At 44.0% G+C, this 27,416-nt stretch overlaps 1 long non-coding RNA gene across 1 annotated transcript in view; it reads right to left on the bottom strand.

Annotated features, from left to right (window-relative positions):
• The window catches only part of LOC126253396 (uncharacterized), a 962,344-nt gene that overhangs the window by 725,705 nt on the left and 209,223 nt on the right, over positions 1–27,416 (bottom strand). The window contains exon 2 of the long non-coding RNA XR_007545951.1: positions 21,588–21,667. This is a non-coding gene — a long non-coding RNA (uncharacterized LOC126253396). The remainder of the gene's footprint in view (positions 1–21,587; positions 21,668–27,416) is intronic.

Genomic DNA, 27,416 nt, shown 5'->3' with positions numbered 1-27,416 from the left:
GAGAAAAAGGGTTCTTCACTGCTGGACAGAAAGAAACAAAACGATCCAATAAAGGGTTTTTTTTTTTCGACTGAGGCACCGAACTCTAAAAAGGGTTCCTGCAGTATTATCGTAATTACGGCATCATGATTGCCACTGTTTCTCAGTTTTACTTTCTACTGTTGGTAAATACCAGAGCAGTGTTTTACGAATGTCAGGATGAGGAGCTAAGACGTTGATTAATTCGTCTCTATGCGAGGAACTCGAAAACTTCTGGCTTGGAATGACAGCCGTTCATCCGTTTGCGCAGTTTCCCCCTACCGAAAGCAGTGCCACCAGAAGTACTTGGGACAGCCTGCCTCCTCTGCAAATATGACTTCTGGAGGCGAAGGGCTAGGAGGACGCGTCTCTGCTTCTGTTCAAAAGTTGTGATAGCCCGGCACACAGGGGCAGCAGCCGGGAACAGAGGTAGGGGGCCGCTCCCATTGTCTCAGCTGGAGAGTTTGTCGCAAACTTGGATAGTTTGCAGAATTCCTCCAACTCTTTTGGAGCCAGAACTTACTAACGTCTCCCAGTTTGACAGAGGACATGTTTAGAGCACTGCTATTGCGAAATCTGTTCTCTTTTAGAGGAGGCAGCCGCGAGCCATTTCCCCTATGCCGGCAATGCAAATTTTCAACTGCTAAAGATAGAACCTTGAAGTTGGAAAGGAGCTTTCTATTAATGATTCCTTTAATCTAGTGATGAGTTAGGCACACTTAATTTCTAAGAGTACTTTTGACACTTCTTTAGAAAACTGGATTACAATTTAGTTAAAAAATGAATATCCTTTTGGTGCCTGATACAAATGAAATACACTTACAAATCCAAATTTGCATCTATTTGTTCATTTTTTGTCTTGGAACAAACACAAAAAATTTCAAGTTTTTGTGACATTTAGTTCTGGACATGATGTTAGCTATGGGACAACAAATGTGGTTTTGGGAGAACTTGGTTTGGTTTTATTTGTGTAAATTTTACAAATTTTTGTAACAGTTTTTAGTGTTAAAATTTTCCTGCGCCCTATTCAGCATCATCTGAGTCTCAGGCATCTTCGTTTATTCTTGGGTATTCTTTGTTTTCTCAACACTTTTTTGCCTCTGTGTGCAGCCATGCCTGCTTTACGTATTCTTGAAAAATCGATATTTGATCTTGTGTTTGCACCTGAATTGACTCCTAGTCTCTCCAGTAATTCAATTTTTCTTGATATGCCATTATTAAAGTATAAAATAGCATCTGATAAACCCAATTTTAAAGTTTTGTAATGAACAAGCACCGTTTTTGGTTGATGAATGCAAATTAGAGAGTTTAAACGTCCATCGAGACTTTGAGTTTTACCATGTAAGCACTTCCTGAGTAGGCCTTTGACACTGTGAGCAACTTGTAGTGAAATTACGTGCTTATTGAATATCATCTCAGCTGTATGAGTGGATTGGCAATGGCCTTGCCACAGTGGATACACCGGTTCCCGTGAGATCACTGAAGTTAAATGCTGTCGGGCGTGGCCGGCTCTTGGATGGGTGACCATCCAGCCGCCATGCGCTGTTGCCATTTTTCAGGGTGCACTCAGCCTCGTGATGCCAATTGAGGAGCTACTCGACCGAATAGTAGCGGCTCCGGTCAAAGAAAACCATCATAACGACCGGGAGAGCGGTGTGCTGACCACACGCCCCTCCTATCCGCAACTTGGGGATGACACGGCGGTCGGATGGTCCCGCTGGGCCAATTGTGGCCTTAAGACGGAGTGCTATATGAGTGGATTTGTGACTTCCTGTCAGAGAGGTCACAGTTCGAAGTAATTGACGGAAAGTCATCGAGTAAAACAAAAGTGATATCTAGCTTTCCCCAAGGTAGCGTTACAGGCCCTTTGCTGTTCCTTATCTATATAAACGCTTTGGGAGACAATTTCAGCAGCCGTCTTGATTGTTTGCAGATGATGCTGTCGTTTACCGACAAGTAAAGTCATCAGAAGATCAAAACAAATTGAAAAACGATTTAGAAAACTGACAATTGACACTAAATAAGGAGAAGTGTGAGGTCATCCACATGAGTGCTGAAAGAAATCCGTTAAACAACGGTTACGCGATAAATCAGTCAAATTTTAAGTTCCTATGGGACCAGACTGCTGAGGTCATCGGTCCCTAGGCTTACACACTACTTAAACTAACTTACGCTAAGGACAACACACACGCATGCCCAAAGGAGGAATCGAACCTCCAACGGGGAGGAGCCGAGCGAACCATGGCAAGGCGCCCAAGACTGCGCGGCTACCACGCGCGTCTAAATCAGTCAAATCTAAAGGCCGTAAATTCAACGAAATACGTAGGAATTACTATTGGAAGGAACACACAGAAAATGTCGTGGGAAAGGCTAATCAAAGGCCGCCTTTTGTTGGCAGGACACTTAGGAAATTTAACAGATGTACTGAGGAGACTTCCTACACTACACTTGTCTGTCCTCTTTTAGAATACTGCTGCGTGGTGTGGGATTCTTACCAGACAGGATTGATGGAGTACATCCAAAAAGTTCAAAGAAGGGCGTCACTCTTATATTATGGGAGAGAGTGTCACTGAAATGGTTTGGGGGTGGACATCATTAAAACAAAGGCTTTTTTCGTCGCACAGGAAACTTGTCACGAAATTAGAATCACCATCGTTCTCCTCTGAATGCGAAAATATTTCGTTGATGAGCCTACATAGGAAGAAACGATCACTATGACAAAATAAGGGAAGTTAGATCTTGTACAGAAAGATATAGGTGTTCATTCTTTCCGTGCGCTATACGAGACTGGAATAACAGAGAATTATGAAAGTGGTTCGATTAACACTCTGCCAAGCACTTCATTGTGATCTGCAGAGTATTCATGTAGATGTAGATAAGAATAATTTTAACTCTGCGTTCAGAAATAGTACTTATCGATTGTAACATCGAGACTAAAATATTTTATAAAGTAATTCGTTTTCATAAATTTTAACTTGAAATATAACATAGTGTGTATAAAATTGGATGAAAATTTTCAGAATAGGAAGTGAGATAATACTGCCCTGTCCAAAATTCGAAAAATAATAGTGGTATCGACAGCTACTGTTGATGAAAAGTAACGCCAGATGAGGATGTCCCATTAGAACATCCACCTGTCTTGCCGTACTGATTCCATAAAGTCGACCCACACGTCTACACCACTCCACTGCCATGACGAGTGTGTGCGGGGTAGGGTCAGGTCAACGTCTGATAGCGGCACCACCCGCAGCGCTCCGATGTGAACAGGGCGGTCTTTTATGATAGCAATAAATATTTTCTCTCTTTAGCGTACACATTGAGAGAGAAGATTTGAGGTTGTTCATTCTCCCATTCTCCCAGTACTTATTGCAACCTACATCCTTCTGAATCTGCTTAGTGTATTCATCTCTTGGTCTCCCTCTACGATTTTTACCCTCCACGCTGCCCTCCAATGCTAAATTTGTGATCCCTTGATGCCTCAAAACATGTCCTACCAACCGGTCCCTTCTTCTAGTCAAGTTGTGCCACAAACTCCTCTTCTCCCCCAATTCTGTTCAATACCTCCTCATTAGTTATGTGATCTACCCATCTAAGTTTCAGCATTCTTCTGTAGCACCACATTTCGAAAGCTTCTATTCTCTTCTTGTCCATCAACATCAACAAAAGCAAAACGAGGATAATGGAATGTAGTCAAATTAAATCGGGTGATGCTGAGGGAATTAGATTAGGAAATGAGACACTTAAAGTAGTAAAGGAGTTTTGCTATTTAGGGAGTAAAATAACTGATGATGGTCGAAGTAGAGAGGATATAGAATGTAGACTGGCAATGGCAAGGAAAGCGTTTATGAAGAAGAGAAATTTGTTAACTTCGAGTATAGATTTAAGTGTCAGGAAGTCGTTTCTGAAAGTATTTGTATGGAGTGTAGCCATGTATGGAAGTGAAACATGGACGGTAAATAGTTTGGACAAGAAGAGAATAGAAGCTTTCGAAATGTGGTGCTACAGAAGAATGCTGAAGATTAGATGGGTAGATCACATAGCTAATGAGGAGGTATTGAACAGAATTGGGGAGAAGAGGAGTTTGTGGCACAACTTGACTAGAAGAAGGGACCGGTTGGTAGGACATGTTTTGAGGCATCAAGGGATCACAAATTTAGCATTGGAGGGCAGCGTGGAGGGTAAAAATCGCAGAGGGAGACCAAGAGATGAATACACTAAGCAGATTCAGAAGGATGTAGGTTGCAATAAGTACTGGGAGACGAAGAAGCTTGCACAAGATAGAGTAGCATGGAGAGCTGCATCAAACCAGTCTCAGGACTGAAGACCACAACAACAATTCACTTTTTCGATTTGAATTACATTTATTAATTTTCGTCTCTCGTATACCAGGTAATTACTGCCCCCTCTGTACCCCTGCGAAATGACTCGAAGAATAATTGGTGAAACTGAGTCAGGTAGAAGTGCGAGAGCAAACCGCTTTGTTTTTTCGTTGTTTCCGGTCACCTTGTTTTTTAGGTCTGACGTCACTGCAGACTAGTGGATGAGCAGTCTCTCTCTCTCTCTCTCTCTCTCTCTCTCTCTCTCTCTCTCTGTCTCTCTCTTGCCGCTAGTTCGTCCAGCTTTCAGCCCTTCCGTCTTTTTAGCGCCGCTCGCCTGACCCCTGGAGAGCGGCAAACACGGCGCCGCCGTAATTTGGCGCGCGTCACATATTACATGCATACATGCATGAGAGAATCTGCGCCCCGCCACCGCCACTTGGTTAATGCACTGCACCGTCCGCTCCCCCTGTGACATAACGAAGCTCAGTAGCCGAGGAGCGCCATTTAAAATTTCATTTGGCGCACAGTCGCCGTCTAATGCCTGCTCCCGCTGCGAGAGAGGATTCGGCGACCGTTTCAGCATGGCACAGTAGGGCCTCGAATCGTCTCTGCTACCTGCTCGCGACATACATTCAGAAACTCTCGTCATTACCTGCCCTGCCAGCCGGCCGCTATGGCCGAGCGGTTCTAGGCGCTTCAGTCTGGAACCGCGCGACCGCTACAGTCGCAGGTTCGAATCATACCTCGAGCATGGATGTGTGTGATGTCCTTACGTTAGTTAGGTTTAAGTAGTTCTAATTTCTAGGGGACTGATGACCTCAGATTTTGAGTCCCATAGTGCTCAGAGCCATTTGAACCTGCTCTGCTGAGCGCTCAGTGCTAGCCGTGTTGAAAAAACTGAACTCCGTCCGGACAGGCCAAAAAGGCCCAACGGCACCGACCGGCCGCCGTATCATCCTCAGCCCACAGGCGTCACTGGATGTGGATGAGGACGTGGTCAGCACACCACTTTCACGGCCGTATTCAGTTTACGAGACCAGAGCCGCTACTTCTCAATCAAGTAGCTCTTCAGTTTTTGCCTCACAAGAGCTGAGTGCATCCCGCTTGCTAACAGCGCCCGGCAGATCGGATGGTCACCCATCCAAGTTCTAGCCCAGCCCGACCACGCTTAACTTCGGTGATCTGACGGGAACCGGTGTTTCGACTGCAGCAAGGTTGTTGGCCGTGGTTGCAACATACATTACCTGACGTCTATAGAGTAGCGTGTAGCTAACTGTGCATTGGCCGAGATATACGAGAGTAAGAGAAGATACGAAGATTAGGTAAAATGCATTTAACCATCAGCTGGCAATGCATTTTATAAAATACTTTAGGGCCGTCGAACTTCACCTTATTGAAACATTACGATGATTAGCGTTTCACAAAACGGCGGCGACGACAACGTCGCTAGGGACTGTGACAGGAAAGGCTGTGCGATTGGGGTCCATCCCAGAGAATCATCTGCTCTTCGATCTAAATAACATGCAGTGGATCGATGTACATATTGCTCTTTAATAACTTAGCTACAACAAATCGATTACCAACAACCTAATGGCTCATAGGGCTATTTATGAATTAACTGTTGCCCGATAAAAAATTTAAGTCGTCCATAGTAAACTTTCTTTATAAATGTCAAACGTTCGTTTAGAACTATTGAAATACGTAAATGAATTCCTGAACTTGGGGTGCACACAAAACTTGAGTTATCATGTAGCGTGTTGTAACTGCAGGTGGCGTGCTTACTCTGTGTTATTATTAACAAAACTTTATACGAATTGATTGGGCAATGCAGCTCCCAACACCAATAAAGAAATACAGTCACTGCAAAACATATTCATTCAGCCTCTTAGGTACTGAATCGTCTGGCCCTGTTCAATACCGATAACTTTGGTCCCTGTGTACATAACAAATAATTAAAATTGTCTTACCTCCGAAGCAGCAACGGTGGGTGGATCGCGTTATATTCTACTCGTAAAGCTTCTTTGTAATCTCAATACAGAAATTCCTTTCTTGTCACAATAAAATTTACATTTTAACCTTTCACTTTACATTCCATTATAACATCACACATCATTTTCAAGAAAATGTGTGTGAAATCTTAGGGGACTTAACTGCTAAGGTCATTAGTCCCTAAGCTTACACACTACTTCACCTAAATTATCCTAAGGACAAACACACACACCCATTCCCGAGGGAGTACTCGAACCTCCACCGGGATCAGCCTCACTCATCATTTTAACTATGTATTTTATGTGTGGCGTAACACAAAATATTGGTGTCAGAAAATTCCTACATTATAATCTGACACTTGATGGCCTTACAGAGCACATTTTACGTGCGGCATAACACAAAATATTGGTGTCAGAAAATTCCTACATTATAATCTGACACTTGATGGCCTTACAGAGCACATTTTACGTGCGGCATAACACAAAATATTGGTGTCAGAAAATTCCTACATTATAATCTGACACTTGATGGCCTTACAGAGCACATTTTACGTGTGGCGTAACACAAAATATTGGTGTCAGAAAATTCCTACAAAACAATCTGACACTTGATGGCCTTACAGAGCACATTTTACGTGCAGCGTAACACAAAATATTGGTGTCAGAAAATTCCTACATTATAATCTGACACTTGATGGCCTTACAGAGCACATTTTACGTGCGGCGTAACACAAAATATTGGTGTCAGAAAATTCCTCCATTATAATCTGACACTTGATGGCCTTACAGAGCACATTTTACGTGCGGCGTAACACAAAATATTGGTGTCAGAAAGTTCCTACAAAACAATCTGACACTTGATGGCCTTACAGAGCACATTTTATGTGTGGCGTAACACAAAATATTGGTGTCAGAAAATTCCTACATTATAATCTGACACTTGATGGCCTTACAGAGCACATTTTACGTGTGGCGTAATACAAAATATTGGTGTCAGGAAATTCCTACGTTATAATCTGACACTTGATGGCCTTACAGAGCACATTTTACGTGCGGCGTAACACAAAATATTGGTGTCAGAAAATTCCTCCATTATAATCTGACACTTGATGGCCTTACAGAGCACATTTTACGTGCGGCGTAACACAAAATATTGGTGTCAGAAAATTCCTACATTATAATCTGACACTTGATGGCCTTACAGAGCACATTTTACGTGTGGCATAACACAAAATATTGGTGTCAGAAAATTCCTACATTATAATCTGACACTTGATGGCCTTACAGAGCACATTTTACGTGTGGCGTAACACAAAATATTGGTGTCAGAAAATTCCTACATTATAATCTGACACTTGATGGCCTTACATAGCACATTTTACGTGCGGCGTAACACAAAATATTGGTGTCAGAAAATTCCTACATTATAATCTGACACTTGATGGCCTTACAGAGCACATTTTACGTGCGGCGTAGCACAAAATATTGGTGTCAGAAAATCCCTACATTATAATCTGACACTTGATGGCCTTACAGAGCACATTTTACGTGCGGCGTAACACAAAATATTGGTGTCAGAAAATTCCTCCATTATAATCTGACACTTGATGGCCTTACAGAGCACATTTTACGTGTGGCGTAACACAAAATATTGGTGTCAGAAAATTCCTACATTATAATCTGACACTTGATGGCCTTACAGAGCACATTTTACGTGTGGCGTAACACAAAATATTGGTGTCAGAAAATTCCTACATTATAATCTGACACTTGATGGCCTTACAGAGCACATTTTACGTGCGGCGTAACACAAAATATTGGTGTGAGAAAATTCCTACATTATAATCTGACACTTGATGGCCTTACAGAGCACATTTTACGTGCGGCGTAGCACAAAATATTGGTGTCAGAAAATCCCTACATTATAATCTGACACTTGATGGCCTTACAGAGCACATTTTACGTGCGGCGTAACACAAAATATTGGTGTCAGAAAATTCCTCCATTATAATCTGACACTTGATGGCCTTACAGAGCACATTTTACGTGTGGCGTAACACAAAATATTGGTGTCAGAAAATTCCTACATTATAATCTGACACTTGATGGCCTTACAGAGCACATTTTACGTGCGGCCTAACACAAAATATTGGTGTCAGAAAATTCCTACATTATAATCTGACACTTGGTGGCCTTACATAGCACAGGACAAAAACTGCCTGCTGCATCCTTTTTTTGCTCACAGACCGATACACACTCACTGCTGTGCGCCAAGCTCTCTCTTTCTCCAGCACTACAATCCCAGACCAGAAGCAGTATCCTTGGTTCTGCGGTCGTGCACAGTCAGCGATCCGCTACATAATGGTATAATTTTAGTTTACATTAGTATTATTACAATATTCGGGTGCCACATATGCAGTAAGTGTGCCCCTGTTGACTCCTTTCAACACTGACAAATTTTTGCAGAATAAGATGCGTTTCCGATGTCAACCTTAGAATGCTGATGTGTTCCTGAGTTTCTTGGTACCATCCACAAAGTTTAAGATTCCAGCCGCAAAAATGCATTGCAGGTTTCATCACCTGGTCACAACTGTTACATTTTCCTTATTATTAGTAAAATATATTGAAACTAAAAATAACTGAAAGAAGTTACTCTGATAGTAAGGTTATACGGGAGGAAAGCTTCCACAAAGTAATTTCGTGAAGTGAACAATCGAAAACTCGGACAACATTTCGTGAGCATGCACTTTTCAGAAAGTCGAAATATAAAAATAGAATCATGAAAGCTAAGTTTACATTCGTCATGTAGAAAGTAACAGGAAGAGACTGACAAACATAGAAGCTCTTCCAGTATACTTCGTTACCTAGTAATGAGTTGGCGATATTGTTGTTAAATTAAAAGTTAGTTCTGGATCGACGAACTCACTCATAAAACTGACCAACGAAAACTGTGTACGAGTATAAGATTTCACTTCGAGATTTATTTTAAAAAAACTACTAATGTCTCATTCATCCAGCTACATGATTTTATCAAATGAGTTCACAATTGCGAATAAGGAGTACTATCAGCTGTAGAATGGAGTGACGACAGTTGAAATCTGTCGCGGACCGAGACTTGAACACAGATTTCCTGCTTATCGCGAGCGGCCGCCTTACCATTCGGCTATCCGTGCACGACTCACGGCCGGACCCAAACCTCCATATGTCGTCAAACATGCGTCTGCGACCTGGAGTCGTACATCAATTATGTATACTCCCATACAGGTCAGAAGTCGTATTTGAAAGTCTCTTGCACGGTATGAACAGATAAATACGTCGGAATAACGCAGACACTGCAGTATCGTATTTATCTGCCGATACCGGGCAAGCGAGTTTCAAGTACAACCGTCTGACCGGCCCATGACAGATTTTAATTGTCGTCATTACATTCTACAGCTGATGGTAGTCCTTATTCGCAATTGCGAATTCATTTGATGTGTTTTGTAATGGTTGTGGTCTCCGTAATTCCTGTTCCTTTGGAAATGCATGCATGTCCAAAGGAACTTTGCATCGTAATCAGAACAACATAGAAGACTACAATATCTTACTTAATTTTATGTTGAGACAACTGTCCTCTGACGCAAAAGTTGTACTATGGTGTCAAATTTCAAATGGCTCTGAGCACTATGGGACTTAACATCTATGGTCATCAGTACCCTAGAACTTAGAACTACTTAAACCTAACTAACCTAAGGACATCACACAACACCCAGCCATCACGAGGCAGAGAAAATCCCTGACCCCGCCGGGAATCGAACCCGGGAACCCGGGCGTGGGAAGCGAGAACGCTACGGCACGACCACGAGATGCGGGCACTATGGTGTCAGAGATGTCACATTTGAAGGGCTTATTTCAATAGAGGTACAAGTCCATTTTTGTTCATTCTGAGATACAGAGTCCTAAAGTTAGATGAGCGCTGAAAAATCTGCAGTTGAGATACCAGAAATATTCAAGTATATAAAGGGTGAACCATTGATAGTGACCGGGCCAAATACCTCATGAAAAAAGCATCGAACGAAAAAACTACTAAGAACGAAACTCGTCTAGCTTAAAGGGGGAAACCAGATGGCGCTATGGTTGGCCCGCTAGATGGCGCTGCTATAAGTCAAACGCATATCAACTGCGTTTTTTAAAAATAGGAACCCCATTTTTATTACACATTCGTGTAGTACGTAAGAAAATATGAATGATTTAGCTGGACCACTTTTTTCACTTGTGATAGACGGCGCTGTATTAGTCACAAACGTATAAGTACGTGGTATCACGTAACGTTCCGCCAGTGCGAACGATATCTGCTTCGTGATACATTACACGTGTTAAAATGGACCGTTTACCAATTGCGGAAAAGGTCGATATCGTGTTGATGTATGGCTATTGTGATCAAAATGCCCAACGGGCGTGTGCTATGTATGCTGCTCGGGATACTGGACGACATCATCCAAGTGCCCGGACCGTTCACCAGATAGTTACGTTATTTAAGGAAACAGGAAGTGTTCAGCCACATGTGAAACTTCAACCATGACCTGCAACAAATGATGATGCCCAAGTAGGTGTTTTAGATGCTGTCGCGGCTAATCCGCACATCAGTAGCAGACAAATTGCGCGAAAATCGGGAATCTCAATAAAGTCAGTGTTGAAAATGCTACATCAACATCAGTTGCACCAGTACCATATTTCTATGCACCAGGAATTGCATGGCGACGACTTTGAACGTCGTGTACAGTTCTGCCACTGGGCACAAGAGAAATTACGGGACGATGACAGATTTTTTGCAGGCCTCGGGCATGGGTGTGTGTGATGTCCTTAGGTTAGTTATATTTAAGTAGTTATAAGTTCTAGGGGATTGATGACCTTAGAAGTTAAGTCCCATAGTGCTCAGAGCCATTTGAACCATCAGAAATGGTAAGTTCACAAAGGTACATGTATCACATTGGAACAACCGAAATAAGACGTTCAAACGTACCTACATTCTGTATTTTAATTTAGAAAACCTACCTGTTACCAACTGTTCGTCTAAAACTGTGAGCCATATCTCTGTGACTATTACAGCGTCATCTATCACGAAGCGAAAAAAGTGGTCCAACTAAAACATTGATATTTCTTTGCGTGCTACACGATTATGTAATAAAAATGGGGGTTCCTATTTTAAAAAAACGTAGTTGATATCCGTTTGACCTATGGCAGTGCCATCTAGCGGGCCAACCATAGCGCCATCTCGTTTACCCCTTCAAGCTAGACTAGTTTCGTTCTTTGTAGTTTTTTCGTTTGACGATTATTTCGTGAGATATTTGGCCTGGTCATGATCAATGGACCAGCCTGTATATTCGAGTACATATATTCAAGTATATACACTTGAATATTTCTGGTATCTCAACTGCAGATTTTTCAGCGCTCATTTAACTTTAGGACACTGTATCTCAGAACGAACAAAAATGGACTTGTATCACTATTGAAATAAGCCCTTCATTTGTCTGAGTAAAGTATCCTGAGCGATCAAGTACTGGTGGAGGTCGCCAGCTGCCGACGTGAGAAACTCGGGATCTGTGAAGAGCCTTAGAAAAGATTGTGTAACTATTGTCACTCAAATGCTCATGTTAAGTTGGCAACACTTGACTTGTCATTAATGAAGGTGTTGAGTTCACAACACACCGAACGTTATCAATAAAAACTGAATCATACTTAAACAGCAACTTCATTTCAGAGAGTAACTACCTCCCCGCCGTATTTAGCATTCGTAAGTTTGTACGAATTCTGAGCCCGATCTTCTGCACAATATGAACGGTAGCCAAGGAACATTCAAGATCCGTGTTTACTGTTGTACACGTGAGCGCGTCTACACGATAACAGGTACTGGAGGCTGGAACTGGTTTTCAGCGGTAATACTCGACGGTTATACTTAAAGGGCAGCTGCTTCCAGAGGTCCAATGTGGGCAGCAGTTATTGTATGGCTGCGAAAGATGGTAGATATTCTAACTAGCTGATACTGAACCGACTCAATCTGGGCAAATTAGTTCCAATTCTGGACGCAATGTGCAGATCTGGTGTTGTGAAAGCTACAGACAAGTATAGGAGTGATAATTAATTGAAACCCTCAGCTGCCGACAGGTGTTGGTGACATACCTTGATGGGGACAGCTGAAGATGTGTGCCCGACCGGGACTCGAACCCGGGATCTCCTGCTTGCATGGCAGACGCTCTGTCCATCTGAGCCACCGAGGACACAGATGAATAGAGCGACTGCAGGGACTTATCCCTTGCACGCTTCCCGTGAGACCCACATTCCCAACTGTCCACAATCTACATACGTAATGTTCCTAATAGATACTTTGCCCATCCACTCATTACTTGCCCCCACTAAGGTGACGATTCCCGTAAGAGTTCTGGCAACCTGTGCTCATTCGCACAGACGAAAGTCAATGGCCGGGTAGCCATTTAACTATATGTGAAGATAGTAACTGTTCTCAAATGAACCTTAGTGGACTCGAGTAATGAGTGGATGGACAAAGTATCTATTAGGAACATTACTTATGTAGATGGTGGACAGTTGTGAATGTGGGTCTCACGGGAAGCGTGCAAGGGATAAGTCCCTGCAGTGGCGCTATTCGACAGTGTCCTCGGTGGCTCTGATGGATAGAGCTTCTGCCATGTAAGCAGGATATCCCGGGTTCGAGTCCCGGTCGGGGCACACATTTTCAGCTGTCCCCACTGAGGTATGCCAACAACACCTGTCGGCATCTGAGGGTTTCAATTAATCATCATTTATTCTAGAGAAGCTGCACGGTCATCAATGGTATCTGTTCTTTCGAGAACAGTTACTATCTTCATATAAGTATAAGAATGCTTCCATATATGAAGTATTAGGAACCGGGCGTGGGCAGAAAACGTCATACAAGGCGTACTGTTGATTTTATGATAAAACGCCGCTTACAGAACTTGTTCAATGTGAATAGCGGAGACGTCGACGAGATGCTGCGTCAACGGTTGCTCGCAGCAGTTCCGGTGGAATCTGAGCAACGTGTTCCTGTGTAGTGGCCTTCAGATGAGGTAGACGCCAAACGTGTCCCTGGTAAACGCGTTCTTTCAGATATCACCAGAGCCAAAAGTCACGTGGATTCAGATAAGGTGGTTTTGCAGGCTCTTCATCTGGAATGCCCCTGGTGATAACACATTCGTGGAAGGTTGCATTAAGTGACATGACGTGTTACCCCATCTTGCATGAAAAAGTAGCTTCCAAACCGTTGCGCTCTTCCAAAGCAGTAATGACTTGCTGTACAAGGAGACTGCGATAACGTGCAGACGTCACTGTAAACCTGACAGGCCCTCTGAATGTATTCTCTTCCAAAAACGACGGCCCGAGAATAAAGATGTTGGAGAATCTGTGCCACACAGTCACATAAGCCGAGTGCAATGGCTTTTCGTGCACCACGTGAGGTTTCAGTTGCTACACCGTTTCTATCTTGTACGGTTATCAGTGTGAAATAGGCCGCAAAAATCTGTGATAGGCAATTACCGCGACACTGCACGAACACTAACACTATCTGGGGAACGAGCTGCACTATCAGTTACTGCCACAGCAACATCGTCAACAACCTGCAATGGTATAGGACGCCTGCCTCTTCCAGGTACCACGCCAAGCTCACCCGTCTATTTGAATTTCATTATCATAGCGCGACCGCTACAATCGCAGGTTCGAATCCTGCCTCGGGCCTGGATGTGTGTGATGTCCTTAGGTTAGTGAGGTTTAAGTACACTACTGGCCATTAAAGTTGCTACACCACGAAGATGACGTGCTACAGACGCGAAATTTAACCGACAGGAAGAAGATGCTGTGATATGCAAATGATTACCTTTTTTAGAACATTCACACAAGGTTGGCGCCGTTGGCGACACCTACAACGTGTTGACATGAGGAAAGTTTCCAACCGATTTCTCATACACAAACAGCAGTTGACCGGCGTTGCCTGGTGAAACGTTGTTGTGATGCCTCGTGTAAGGAGGAGAAATGCGTACGATCACGTTTCCGACTTTGATAAACGTCGTATTGTAGCCTATCGCGATTGCGGTTTATCGTATCGCGACATTACTGCTCGCGTTGTTCGAGATCCAATGACTGTTAGCAGAATATGGAATCGGTGGGTTCAGGAGGGTAATACGGAACGCCGTGCTGGATCCCAACGGCCTCGTATCATTAGCATTCGAGATGACAGGCATCTTATCCGCATGGCTGGAACGGATCGTGCAGCCACGTCTCGATCCCTGAGTCAACAGATGGGGACGTTTGCAAGACAACAACCATCTGCACGAACAGTTCGACGACGTTTGCAGCAGCATGGACTATCAGCTCGGAGACCATGGCTGCGGTTGCCCTTGACGCTGCATCACAGACAGGAGCGCTTGCAATGGTGTACTCAACAACGAACCTCGGTGCACGAATGGTAAAACGTCATTTTTTCGGAAGAATCCAGGTTCTGTTTACAGAATCACGATGGTCGCATACGTATTTGGCGTCATCGCGGTGAACGCACATTGGAAGCGTGTATTCGTCATCGCCACACTAGCTTATCACCCGGCGTGATGGTATTGGGTGCCATTGGTTACACGTCTCGGTCACCTCTTGTTCGCATTGATGGCACTTTGAACAGTGGACATTACATTTCAGATGTGTTACGACCCGTGGTTCTACCCTTCATTCGATCTCTGCGAAACCCTACATTTCAGCAGGATAATGCACGACCGCATGTTGCAGGTCCCGTACGGGCCTTTCTGGATACAGAAAATGATCGACTGCTGCCCTGGCCAGCACATTCTCCAAATCTCTCACCAACTGAAAACGTCTGGTCAATGATGGCGGAGCAACTGGCTCGTCACAATACGCCAGTCACTACTCTTGATGAAGTGTGGTATCGTGTTGAAGCTGCATGGGCAGCTGTACCTGTACACGCCATCGAAGCTCTGTTTGAGCCAATGCCCAGGCGTATCAAGGCCGTTATTACGTCCAGAGGTGGTTGTTCTGGGTCTGATTTCTCAGGATCTATGCACCCAAATAGCGTGAAAATGTAATCAAAATGGTTCAAATGGCTCTGAGCACTATGGGACTCAACTGCTGTGGTTATCAGTCCCCTAGAACTTAGAACTACTTAAACCTAACTAACCTAAGGACATCACACACATCCATGCCCGAGGCAGGATTCGAACCTGCGACCGTAGCAGTCGCACTGTTCCGGACTGCGCGCCTAGAACCGCGAGACCACCGCGGCCGGCGAAAATGTAATCACATGTCAGTTCTAGTATAATATATTTGTTCAACGAATACCCGTTTATCATGTTCTTGGTGCATTTACTGACATCGGACCTCTCCTCTGATTTTCTAGTCGTCGATACACCCTCAGTGCAGTACCGTAATTGCTGCCGTTCACACAAAACAGTTGCACTAACAGCACACTGTCTCCACTCTTCACGCACGTTCCGGCTTGTCAAATGTGGATATCATTACCGTCGTCCAAACAGTGGGCACCGCCCTATTTGCAAATCGTGGCCACAATCGGAACTAATTTGATTTCAAGCGTAAACTGTTACCGTATGAACGTATTAGCATATGTACCAAGTTTTGCTGCCATTCGATAATTACAGCCGTGGACCACCGCTGCGTTGCTTCTCAGCTGCATTTTAACTATAACGACTCAGTATGATAAAGACAGGCGTTTACGGTCTCAAGTAGGATAATATGCAAGCGATAAAGATAACTTACCACGATACGCAGAGGTTCCTATGATTGACTTACAAACCTTATTAAAATAATCTGTAACTATGGAAGGTGAAACACCCCCGTTTAAATTCCTTTACTGGGTTTTGTGTGATTTACCGAAGCCGTCAAACAGTTAATTATTATGAATATATGACCGTGTGCTTAATGGATGAAAGGCTATCGGTTTTCCTACTGTGGTTTCGGGAGTATTTCAACCAAGTGCGTCTGTTCTGAGACGGAATAGCTAATGATTGAAAGTTTGTCTATTATTAAGGATCACAAAGGTTGCGATGAACAAACTGATTTCTATTTTCTACTAACACATAAATTCTGAGGCAGTTGCTAACTTCGCCTTACACGTTTAATTACGGTTATATCTTTTTATTGGTTGCTGATTTCAAGTACTTTGTCACACGCAATGATGATGGTTAACATTCACAACAATCCTGACTGCAATCCATAGTTGTTGCTGGGCGACGCGGTTGACGCGAAACACGTAATACGGCACTTGTCACTTTTGGTTTCATATCACTCGCGAACCGGTATTGATGAGGGTCCACCCCACGACGATCAGGGGGACGCGCTCGTTTATCATACTACAGTGAATTTACCGTTTACTACTTACGCGACCGCCATTCTTGCCCGTCTCTCCAGTACTACTGCTCACTCGACACTCGTCTCATTGCCTCCTGAGATCGACAATCGATTCCTGTCTGCTATCGACCTAGGTGTCGGATACTAATATCTATGTTCGTGGCACCACGGATCCCTTACAAAGGTACAAAAGAGTTTACACAGAACTTCTTGAGTGTTATGTTTTGATCACAGCGGAACTGTGCTACATCTTCATCTTCACTAACATAGCCCCTGCCATTCCTAATGACATACAAAAATATAAGGAGTCAGTCTAGGAAATGTATGAGGTCCGTTGCTGTTGATGTTATTAATTAACGATTCACTATATTATATTAACTGCATTATCATATTTTCGCGAGTGATTTTGTGTCAAATATCAGTTGCAGCAACATTCAGTTTGATTTCAACAAAAGATCAGCTTGGTGTGTGTACTTCCAACTGACTCTTAATGGAAAGAAATGTGTTCGTGTTCGCCACATGAAACGTGAAAGCGTTTATTACGGTATTAATGAGTTACGTCATTCAAATATTTGAGGGAAAAAATGCGCAGAGACATGAAGCAGAACGATCTCATTGACTCTAATGCACGTAAAGGAAATGGCAGTCTAGTATTCGTCGGTAGAATACAAGAAAACTGCAGCTAATTTACGAAGGAGATGGTTGGTTGATTTGGGGAGAGTGGACAAAACAGCGAGGTCATTGATCCCGTCTGATTAGGGGAAGATGGCTCAAATGGCTCTAAGCACTCTGGGACTTGTGCGCGACCGCTACGGTCGCAGGTTCGAATCCTGCCTCGGGCATAGATGTGTGTGATGTCCTTAGGTAAGTTAGCTTCAAGTAGTTCTACGTTCTAGAGGACTGATGACCTCAGATTTTAAGTCCCATAGTGCTCAGAGCCATTTGAACCATTTGAACTCTGGGACTTAACATTTGAGATCACAAGTTCCCTAGAACTTAGAACTAATTAAAACTAACGGGTCAACAGAAAGGTCCGATCTTACTCGTCGGCTTTGACCCGTGACGTAAGCGTGTTGTGGTGTGTGACGTCATTACGGCGCGGAGTTTGGTTTGCGATTGTGGCGTGTTTGTAGATGTCTTGTTTTTGTTTGTGGTACTCTCTGGTGGTGTGTTCATGGTTTTCGTTTGTTTCGTTTGTTTCGTGTGGTGGGGTCAGTTTGCTGTTGCTCAGGTGTTGGATTTGAAGCGGAATTTGTATTAGTGAGTTAATGGTTAATTTAATGCTCATTGCTGTACGTCGGGTGAGTTTGTTATTGAGTGTATTTGGTTGTGGTTTTTTGTTCAGGAATGGATATGAAAGACCGCCTTAATAGTGTTCGGTTGAGGGCGATGATGGGCGAGACACCGTTAGAACTTATCAAGTTTCTACAACTATTCGGTTTAATCACCGAAGTTGTGAAGTGTTCTCTTTGCCGTGAGGCGATGAAATTGGTTAAAGTTCCGGCCTCTCGGACCAGGGACGGATACATGTGGTGTTGCCGGAAAGATGGCGTATGGCGTTCTATAAGGCGTGGTACCTGGTTCGAGAAGTCTAGATTGGCCATGCGTGAGATTGTGCTTATTACATATTATTTTTGTTATAGTTGCGCACAGAGTTTTTGCGCGTTTGAGACTGGTGTGAGTGAGAGGACTGTTTTAGACTGGTATTCCTTTTGTCGTGAAGTGTGTTCGGAATTTATTAAGTACAGGGGTACGTTGGGTGGGCATGGGGTGCTTGTGGAGGTGGACGAGTCGCAGTTTGGTAAAAGGAAATATGGGAGGGGGAAGTCTGTGGCTGGTCTTTGGGTGTGGGGGGCTGTTGTTCAGGGGGGTGGGGGTAGTGAATGTGTTTTTAGGGTTGTGGAGGGGAGGTCGAAGGCTGAATTAGTGGGGTTAATTGAGGAGTATGTAGAGCCGGGGTCCACAGTAGTTTCAGATGCGTTTTCTTCTTATAGGGGGTTGGGTGAGAGGGGATTTAATCATTTAGTAGTGAACCACAGTCTAGAGTTTAAGAATTATGATACTGGGGCTTGCACTAACACAATTGAGGGGATGTGGGGGGCGGTTAAGTCAGTTCTTGGGAGGGGGAAGAGGCGCTCTTCCAACCTTCAGTCTCATTTAGATGAGTACAGTTGGCGGAAGAGTGTCCCAGAGGGCTATTGCATTTTTCGGGTTTTTTTAAGGGCTGTGGGTAAAATGTATAGGCCGAAAGTGGTTAGTTAGGGTGGGCTGGGTAGGTGGGTGGGTGGCTGTGGTTCAGGGTGGGGTGGGTGGTTTATTTTGTTGTATAGTGTTTGTTAAGGTGGGGGGGAGGGGGAGTGTGTGTGTGTTTTCTTTTCGTTGTGGAGCATCTATTTTGTTGACATTTCTGTTGAGTTGTAGTGTGTGATTGAGATGTTTTTTTTTTTTGTTGTATTTGGTATATGTTTGTGGGTTTTTTATTTTGGAGTTGTGGGGGAGGGGGTTGACGTTTGGGTGGGTTGGCTTTTTATTTTAGTTCAGTATTTTTTCGTTGGTGTGTGTGTGTGTGTGTGTGTGTGTGTGTGTGTGTGTGTGTGTGTGTATGTGCGTGTGCGCGCGTGCGTGCGTGCGTGCGTGTGTGTATTTGTGTGTGATTGTGGTGGCCAATCTAGTTTGTGGGGCTGGAACTTTTTTGAGGTAAGTTCCGTTTTTTTTTTGTTATTTATGTATGTTTTGTGTATTGGGTATAGGTTGGAAACATCCGATCTCACGCGTCGGCTTTGACCCGTGACGTAAGGGACCTACACATTGATCTGTAGCGTAGCCCAGAATATGAGGTTAGGTTGGGAGTTTTTTTTTGGCGGGGGGGGGGGTCAGGGGGGGGCGCAGCCCCCCCCTGCCTCGCCTCGAGTTCCACTTGTGTTCGATCGTAATTTATGTGATCGGGAGCTGTTGTAGATGTATGGGCACTTATGCAGTTTAGCAGGTACGGAAAAAATTTTTCATTTTTTTTAAAATTTGATCGATTACAGTCAAATTTGATACGCTGATTACGAATACGATATTTATTTTCGCCCCAGTCAATTATTTACAGCAAAAAAAATTGTTTTAAATTTGTTTTAAATTTACGGAAAAATTGTTTAACATTTGTGAAATATCGAAATTTCGAAAACCTAATACATGGTTTGATGTACTCTTGTTTAAAGAACATGTATACGTAATATGAAGCAATTTGATGAACATATTGATCTGTAGCGTAGCCCACTTGAGGTGGCTACGCTACAGATCAATGTGTAGGTCCCTTACGTCACGGGTCAAAGCCGACGCGTGAGATCGCCTATGATTCGAAAATATTGATTTGACACTAATGAAGCCTGTGGGGGGATGGGGGGGCACTGCAGACTCCCCCCACCGCATAACGACACATGATGATCAAATTTTGAAAAAAAATGAAACATTTTTTCCCTACCTGCTACACTGCATAACTGCCGATGTATGTTGGTGTAAGGGAAGCTTTCGTTTCTTAGTTTTCTATTGGGGGATGTGATCGGTAGGTTCTGTTGAGCTATATAGGTCAACGGAAGTGTTCGATCGTAATTTATGTGATCGGGACTTGTTGTAGATGTATGTAGGAAGTGTTCGATCGTAATTTATGTGATCGGGAGTTGTTGTAGATGTATGTAGGTGTAAGGGAAGTGTTGGTTTTTTAGTTTCGTATTCGGGGATGTGATCGGTAGGCTCTGTTGAGCTATATAGGTCAAGGGAAGTGTCCGATTCTGGATAGGAATGTGTTTTTTGGTATTTGGTCAGTTTTGTGATGTTGATTTATTTCGTTGTTTTGCGTGGTTTTGTATGGCGGTCGGTGGCTACATTTGTGTATATTTAGTTTCTCCCCACCCAAAAACCCCCAATTTCCCACGCTTCTCCCGTTACAGTCATTAGGCTTTTTGTGAAACTTGTGTATTTCAGTGTTTACAATACGTATTCGATGTTTTTATATCCGCCATATTGGAATTGTTGTTTATGGTCGTTTCCGCGGTATTTGTGACGTCATGGGTCAAAGCCGACGGGTAAGATCGGACGCTTCTGTATTTCCAAACTAACTAACCTAAGGACATCATACACATCCATGCCTGAGGCAGGATTCGAACCTGCGACCGTAGTAGCAGCGCGGTTCCGGACTAGAACCACTTGGCCACAGCGGCCGGCTAGGGAAGGGTGTTGAAGGAAATCGGCCATGCCCTTTCAAAGGAACCATCAGGGAATTTGCCTGGATCGATTTAGGGAAATCGCGGAAACCTAAATCAGGATGGCCGGACGCGGGTTTGAACTGTCGTCCTCGCGAATGCGAGTCCAGGGTGCTAATGACCGCGCTACGTTGCTCGGTCTACAAAAGAGTCTGCACTCAAAACATTTCTACGCAGGTCAGACTAACCGAAGAGACTGAACGTATACGAAGAATAGCGGCGCGGGTGGCCTCAGGTCTGTCTGATCAGCGAAAGAGTGTGACAGAAACGCTGGTAAATCTTCACTGACCGACAGTCAGAGACAGACGCACTGCATCTCGCGGCAGCTTGCTTAGAAAATTTCGAGAACCTTCTTTCATGGCAGGAACTACGTATATCCGTTATCTCTGTACGGTAGAGATTTACAGACACCTGTCACGAAAAACAGCTGAGTCCGATAGATACATATGTGATCGGGCTGACAAAATCGATTCAATCCCAACATGTAAACACGGCAGCGAAAATCGGTTCCTCACATGTGTTGCAGATAGTCGTAGTGTCAGAGATGTGCTATCGACAGCTAAGACCTGGCTGCATAATGGGATAGCGACAGGCGAAGATCGAGTTTGTAGTCGCTACGAGAGGAACAGGCTACTTACACGTGCTGCTTCAGGCGACGCGTACCCCAGTGGAGTCGGCTCCCCGTTGGCGATCGCGGGACGCTCGTTCAGCGGTGCATCTGCAAAGAAAGAAGACGTCATTTCCGGGTCGGCTGCGGCCAGAAAGCGAGTCTTGTTGTTGTTGGCGCTGCGCGCAAAAGACGTGTCTCTCCGCGGCTAGTGCACTCGGAGAGCCGTTGCCGTGGAAACCGCCGGGCTGATCTCGTTACGCAACAACATAAGGGCTCTGCCAAGAACCACTCGGCAGGCGCGGGTTTCCGGCTCACCGGAGGCGAAACGGCGCACGAGTGCGGAAATTTCCCCTGGGGCGTGCAAGGGTCGTTGTGTGTCGCAGTTCCTGGACACTGAAAGCGTAACTAAACCCCATAGTGCGAGAAATGCCTTGAGTTCCAGCTGCGTTTAGTTTTAGGCACATGAATCTATAGGTCAAGTGCGCGGTCCAAAACCATCCGTCTGCTTTGACCTATGACGTACTGTGTGGCGTCATGAGTTTACGTTGCGAAGGATGTAAGCGGCTTGTTACTAAACCGTTTTTTTATTAAATTTATTGGCTTTTTGCTGCAAACAATACAACCATTACAATTGCGTATGTTACTTGCTGTAATGTAGCAAATTATTACAAATTGTCACCTTGCACCGAAAGCGTAGCTTGCCGTGGAACCGGGAGGAGAGCAATGGTTCAAATGGCTCTGAGTACTATGGGACTTAACAGCTGTCATCAGTCCCCTAGAGCTTAGAACTACTTAAACCTAACGAACCTAAGGACATGACACACATCCATGCCTGAGGCAGGATTCGAACCTGCGATCGTAACAGTCCCACGGTTCCGTACTGTAGCGCCTAGAACCGCTAGGCCACCCCGGCCGGCTGGAGAAGAGCAGATTTTGTTCTCACGCTGGCGCAGCTGATATTGGCTGCTGGGTCGGACGAGCAGTGTACCTGCCTAACGCTGCGTGCAATACGTTACATACACTCTCTGTGAATCTAAAGAAGTACTATCAAACAAATGGTTCAAATGGCTCTGAGCACTATGGGACTAAACTTCTGAGGTCATCAGTCCCCTAGAACTTAGAACTACTTAAACCTAACTAACCTAAGGACATCACACACATCCATGCCCGAGGCAGGATTCGAACCTGCGACCGTAGCGGTCTCGCGGTTCCCGACTGTAGCGCCTAGAACCGCTCGGCCACCCCGGCCGGCTACTATCAAACATTAATCTATGTTTTTCATACTTTGTACATAAAATTCTATCAATAACACTACCATACTGTTAAAAATTAAATCGGTAACTTCAGTACTTCCGGAAACATAATTTTTTTCCTGAAACACATAGCTGGCCGGGGGGCCGAGCAGTTCTAGGCGCTACAGTCTGGAACCGCGTTACCGCTAAGGTCGCAGGTTCGAATCCTGCCTCGGGCATGGATGTGTGTGATGTCCTTAGGTTAGTTAGGTTTAAGTAGTTCTAAGTTCTAGGTGATTGATGACCTCAGATTTTAAGTTCCATAGTGCTCAGAGCCATTTGAACCATTTTTAAAACACATAATAACCGTGCTGGCATTGTGAAACCCAGTAGCGACAGTAACGTAATCATATATAGTATCAATTGAAACTACAGCCAGGAGGATTGGTTCATGTAATCTATTTTTCTGGAAATTTCTTTAGTTTCATTGCCACAGATTTTAAAAGAAAATGTTCAAATGTGTGTGAATTCCTAAGGGAACAAACTACTGATGTCATCGGTCCCTAGACTTACACACTACTTTAACATAATCTAATGTACACTATGAACAACACACACAACCATGCCCGAGGGAGGACTCGAACCTCTGGCGGGAGGGGCCGCACGATTCGTGACATGGCGCCTCTAACCCTGCGGCCACTCCGCGCGGCGCCACAGATTTCTGCCGTAATTAAAAGTACATTGGAAAATTATTATTTCATTGTGTTTTGGTTGTGTGAGTGTTTTGGATAGACTGAGAGAGTGAATGGACGACATACGTGAAGTTAGAATGTGATATTCTATTAAAACTATGTAAATTAAGGGTCAGAATGTTGTTGTGTAACAGGTGAAATTGTGACGTATGTACGAGAGAGCTTGATTTCATAAATGGCAGCCAGGAGGGGTATAGGGTATTAAATTTATTAGTAATTTATTTTGTAGAAAGGAATCGTATTTTGTTTTCATTAAATTTTATGTATTTTCGGATTTACGAGATTTCTAGTCTAAATTACGTGTGGTAATCTGTTTGGCTGACATTAGAAATGCCACGACTATAGAAGTGCTCGAGATGATCTGATAGGCTATTTAACATACTAGCCAATAGGAATTCAGCGTTTCCCGTTCGTTTGAGTAGGGTTTGGTGCCTCAGATCTATGAGTCAGTATAGTCGCTCGGGAGCCGTTTTCTGGTAAACACCTATGTTACATCGCGCTAATAGTAAAATTTGTAAATTTGTGGTAAGATCTTGTAGGACCAAACTGCTTAGGTCATCGGTCGCTAAGCTTACACACCACTTAATCTAACTGAAACTAACTTAGGCTATGGACAACGCACACACTCATGCCCGAGGGAGGGCTCGAACCTCCGATGGTAGGTGGTGCGCGGTCTGTGACAAGACGGCTTTGACCGCGAGCCTACCCCGCGCGGCATTGCGCTGATCAAATTTCTACGAAAACGAGGAAATCCGCGGGCTAGATCAGTTATAGTGTTGTTGACGAAAAGCGACTACAGTACCTAAGTATTTTGTGAAAGTTTGAACTTTTTGAGTGATTTATTTTAGGAGATTTCGCGCCGTACATAAACTCGGCGTGGCGTGTTTCGTACAAATTACGAGACATTATGGCGAGCCTGCTGTATAAGAAGACTACAGAACGACTTACTGTGTTAGCTCGCAAGTAGTCGTGGGTCAGTAACTGTTTAGGAGCTCTAAAATATCAGGTCGGACTAAACATCTTCCGACTGCTTTTGGGTGTGAACTCGTTACTGAAACAGTCGGTAACATTGCATAGTTATTAACGAGATATTAAATACGGGCTTGATGGTAATTTCCAAGAATAAATGCCTATCGAAGTCGCGGGGTCCAAACGATACATATCGAACGTGCGATCGTAAATCTGTAATGCGACTCCGGTGACGGGCGTTGTGATAAATTATTTGTGATAGTCATTTTTATCTGTTTCCCGTTGTTCCCGTAGTTGTTCTAAATTACATACCTCCGCGAATTATTTGTGAGTTGCTAGGGAAACCCAGACAATTTATGTCGTTAGTGAGTGGGATGTCTGGTGTTCTTGATGTTTCTTCGGTGGATTCTCTCCCATGGAAAAATCTCATTCCATGTTTATCCAGCGTAGAAAATTGTTTGACTTTTTGTCGCAAATATGGAGTACTACCAGACGAGGGAAGAAGGGGCTGTGTAGACTGTGGTGGTGCGAAGTGTGTAAAACTTCGTAAGAAGAGTTCTGATTCTGAAATACCGGTACAATTTCGTTGCGGACAGTGCGGAAAACGAACGAGTATCAGGAAGAATACATGGTTCGACTCCTCCACATTATCCATTCAGACCACCGTAGTGGATTTTAACATGACGACAACACCGACGACGAGTAAAGTAGGTCGTCTTCTTTGCAATTGCACGTATTTTTGAAACGCTCTTCTTTTGTCATTGCTGTAGTGACCACCGTAAAAATACTCATAGCGCCCGCCACCGAAGTTGCATTATCGATTTACGATCGCATGTTCGATATGTATCGTTTGGACCTTGCGACTTCGATAGGCAATCATTCTTGGAAATTACCGAGTTGATAGTCTTTTTCCTTGTTTTAGAGACAATAAATTACCTAAAAGGACGTTTTATACGTTCTTTCAAACGAGTCTTGCAAGAAACCCGACCACTCGATGGTTTAACTAACTTCCAGCTGCTGCCCATGGACTGAAATTATGTGGCCTTTGAGTGGTAGGTATTTAGTCGAACTTTCGTCAACGCTGCTTTTGTCGCCTAAGCTAGTACCTACCACCGCAGAGTGTAGGGGCAGACAGCCTGAAGCCTCTCCAGGTAGGTGGACTGATTGAAGGACAGTGAGAGAACAACCCGCCCCTCCGCATTACTTACATTTGGGTGCAACCTGGGGGCATAGCGTAAACTGTCGATAGTGTAACTATTAACAGTTACAGTTCTTCTCTCTCACACACACATGTATGGCTGTTTCTTTCCGTGTTTATCATTACTTCCTAGGGTAAGCTTAGGCAGGAACTTAAGAGCACTAGTTAAATTGTTGTGAGTGAAACGATAAGAGATTATAATTATCACGATGTTTCTTAGAATTATTTGGTTGTTTATGTATTGTGGCACGATTGTTGAGGATGGAGGAAGAGCGTAGCCGAAATTTCCGTGAGTCAAACAAGTGGTAAAATTATTTATAATACTGGTTTTTACAAATATTCGGCTGTTTTTTGGAATGAGACATGGTTGAGGCGGTGCGTAGCGACTGCTCTTACAGCGATCGTGTTAGTGCTACTGGTGGCTCACTCTTATGACGGATGTTTATTTTCGTGATGTGGTTTGTAGTAATAGTGTAGACGAATGGGATCAAGTCTTTCGTTTTTGACCTGTTAATTTTCATTTGTAGTGCGATACCGATTTTTCTACATATTTTCTTTCGGTCTAATCTAGAGGAATTTGTGCGTGTCATTTTTCGATTAAGTCGTTGTTTTATGGAGGTGTGTCTGGTATACCCGTCTTCATTTGAAGTATTTAGGTCTAGCGCAATATTTCGTCCCAATTGTGTTTTTTGTTTGTTTGTTTATTTTCGGTTTAGTTTGGAAAAATTTAACCTGCTGTTTCTTGATTTTGTGATTGATTTTTGGGGAGGTGTCTAGCATCTCAGTCTTCGTTTGAGCTACATATGTCCAGTGTACGCTGTGATTCCACTTTTGTGTGTGTGTGTGTTTTTTATATTTTCTTTTGGTTTATTCAGGAGGATTTTTTTTTCGTTACTTTTCGATTATGTCTTTGGTTTGTGCGGATGCGTCTGGGAATGCTGTCTTCGTCTTATCTGCATTGGTCAAGCGAATTATTCTATTCCAGTTTTGTGTTTTCTGTCTAATTTTTTCGGTTTATTCTAGTGGAATTCGTTTGACCCCGGTCAAATGCACCTCATTTCCGCGGTTGTCCCTTTTAACTTTATTAGTGACTGAAATACCTCTTGTGTTTTTTATGTTTTTTTCGACCGCAGTGGTATGTCTTGTGGTCGGCGTCTTGAAGAATGTAGTCGGCTTCTTACTAAATTTTATCTGTGGTTGTCTTAATAACCCGTGTAAACTATCCTCTTTACTCGAAATATAACGTCAGGGGTCAATGCTCACGGGCGGAATCGGAATTTGCTCTGTTCCCGAATCTATCGCCCATTGCGTAGTATCCCAAATCCACAACTGCTGTGGATATTCCTGTTTTGTAGCTGTTTTGTCTAGGGTTATAAGTCCGCGGCTTCATATGGTGCCTGGGGCGGTTTACAAATAGGAGCGAACAGTGTCTCTCAGCCTCACTTCTGTCGATGTCCTGGTGCAGTCCATCTGTAGCGTCCGTGTAGTCACTCTGCATCGTAAGAGTACCTAGTGGTGGGCGCCATGTTGGCGGCGGCCTGGCTTTAAGCCCTCGCGCTCTTGTAGGTAGGGCTGTCCTCCCGCGGTAGTAGCGAGATGCGTTTATCCCCCCCACCAAGGGCACAGGGAATGAGGGGTGGTCGGGTGGGGGGGGGGGGGGTGGCGGAGGGGCGGAGTGATAACTGAGCGAGGGAAGGGGAAAAAAA

The sequence above is a fragment of the Schistocerca nitens genome, chromosome 4 (genome assembly GCF_023898315.1).
Source record: "Schistocerca nitens isolate TAMUIC-IGC-003100 chromosome 4, iqSchNite1.1, whole genome shotgun sequence".
Classification (NCBI taxonomy): domain Eukaryota; kingdom Metazoa; phylum Arthropoda; class Insecta; order Orthoptera; family Acrididae; genus Schistocerca; species Schistocerca nitens.
Note: the sequence above shows the minus strand (reverse complement) of the source record. Positions and strands in the feature narration are given on the sequence as shown.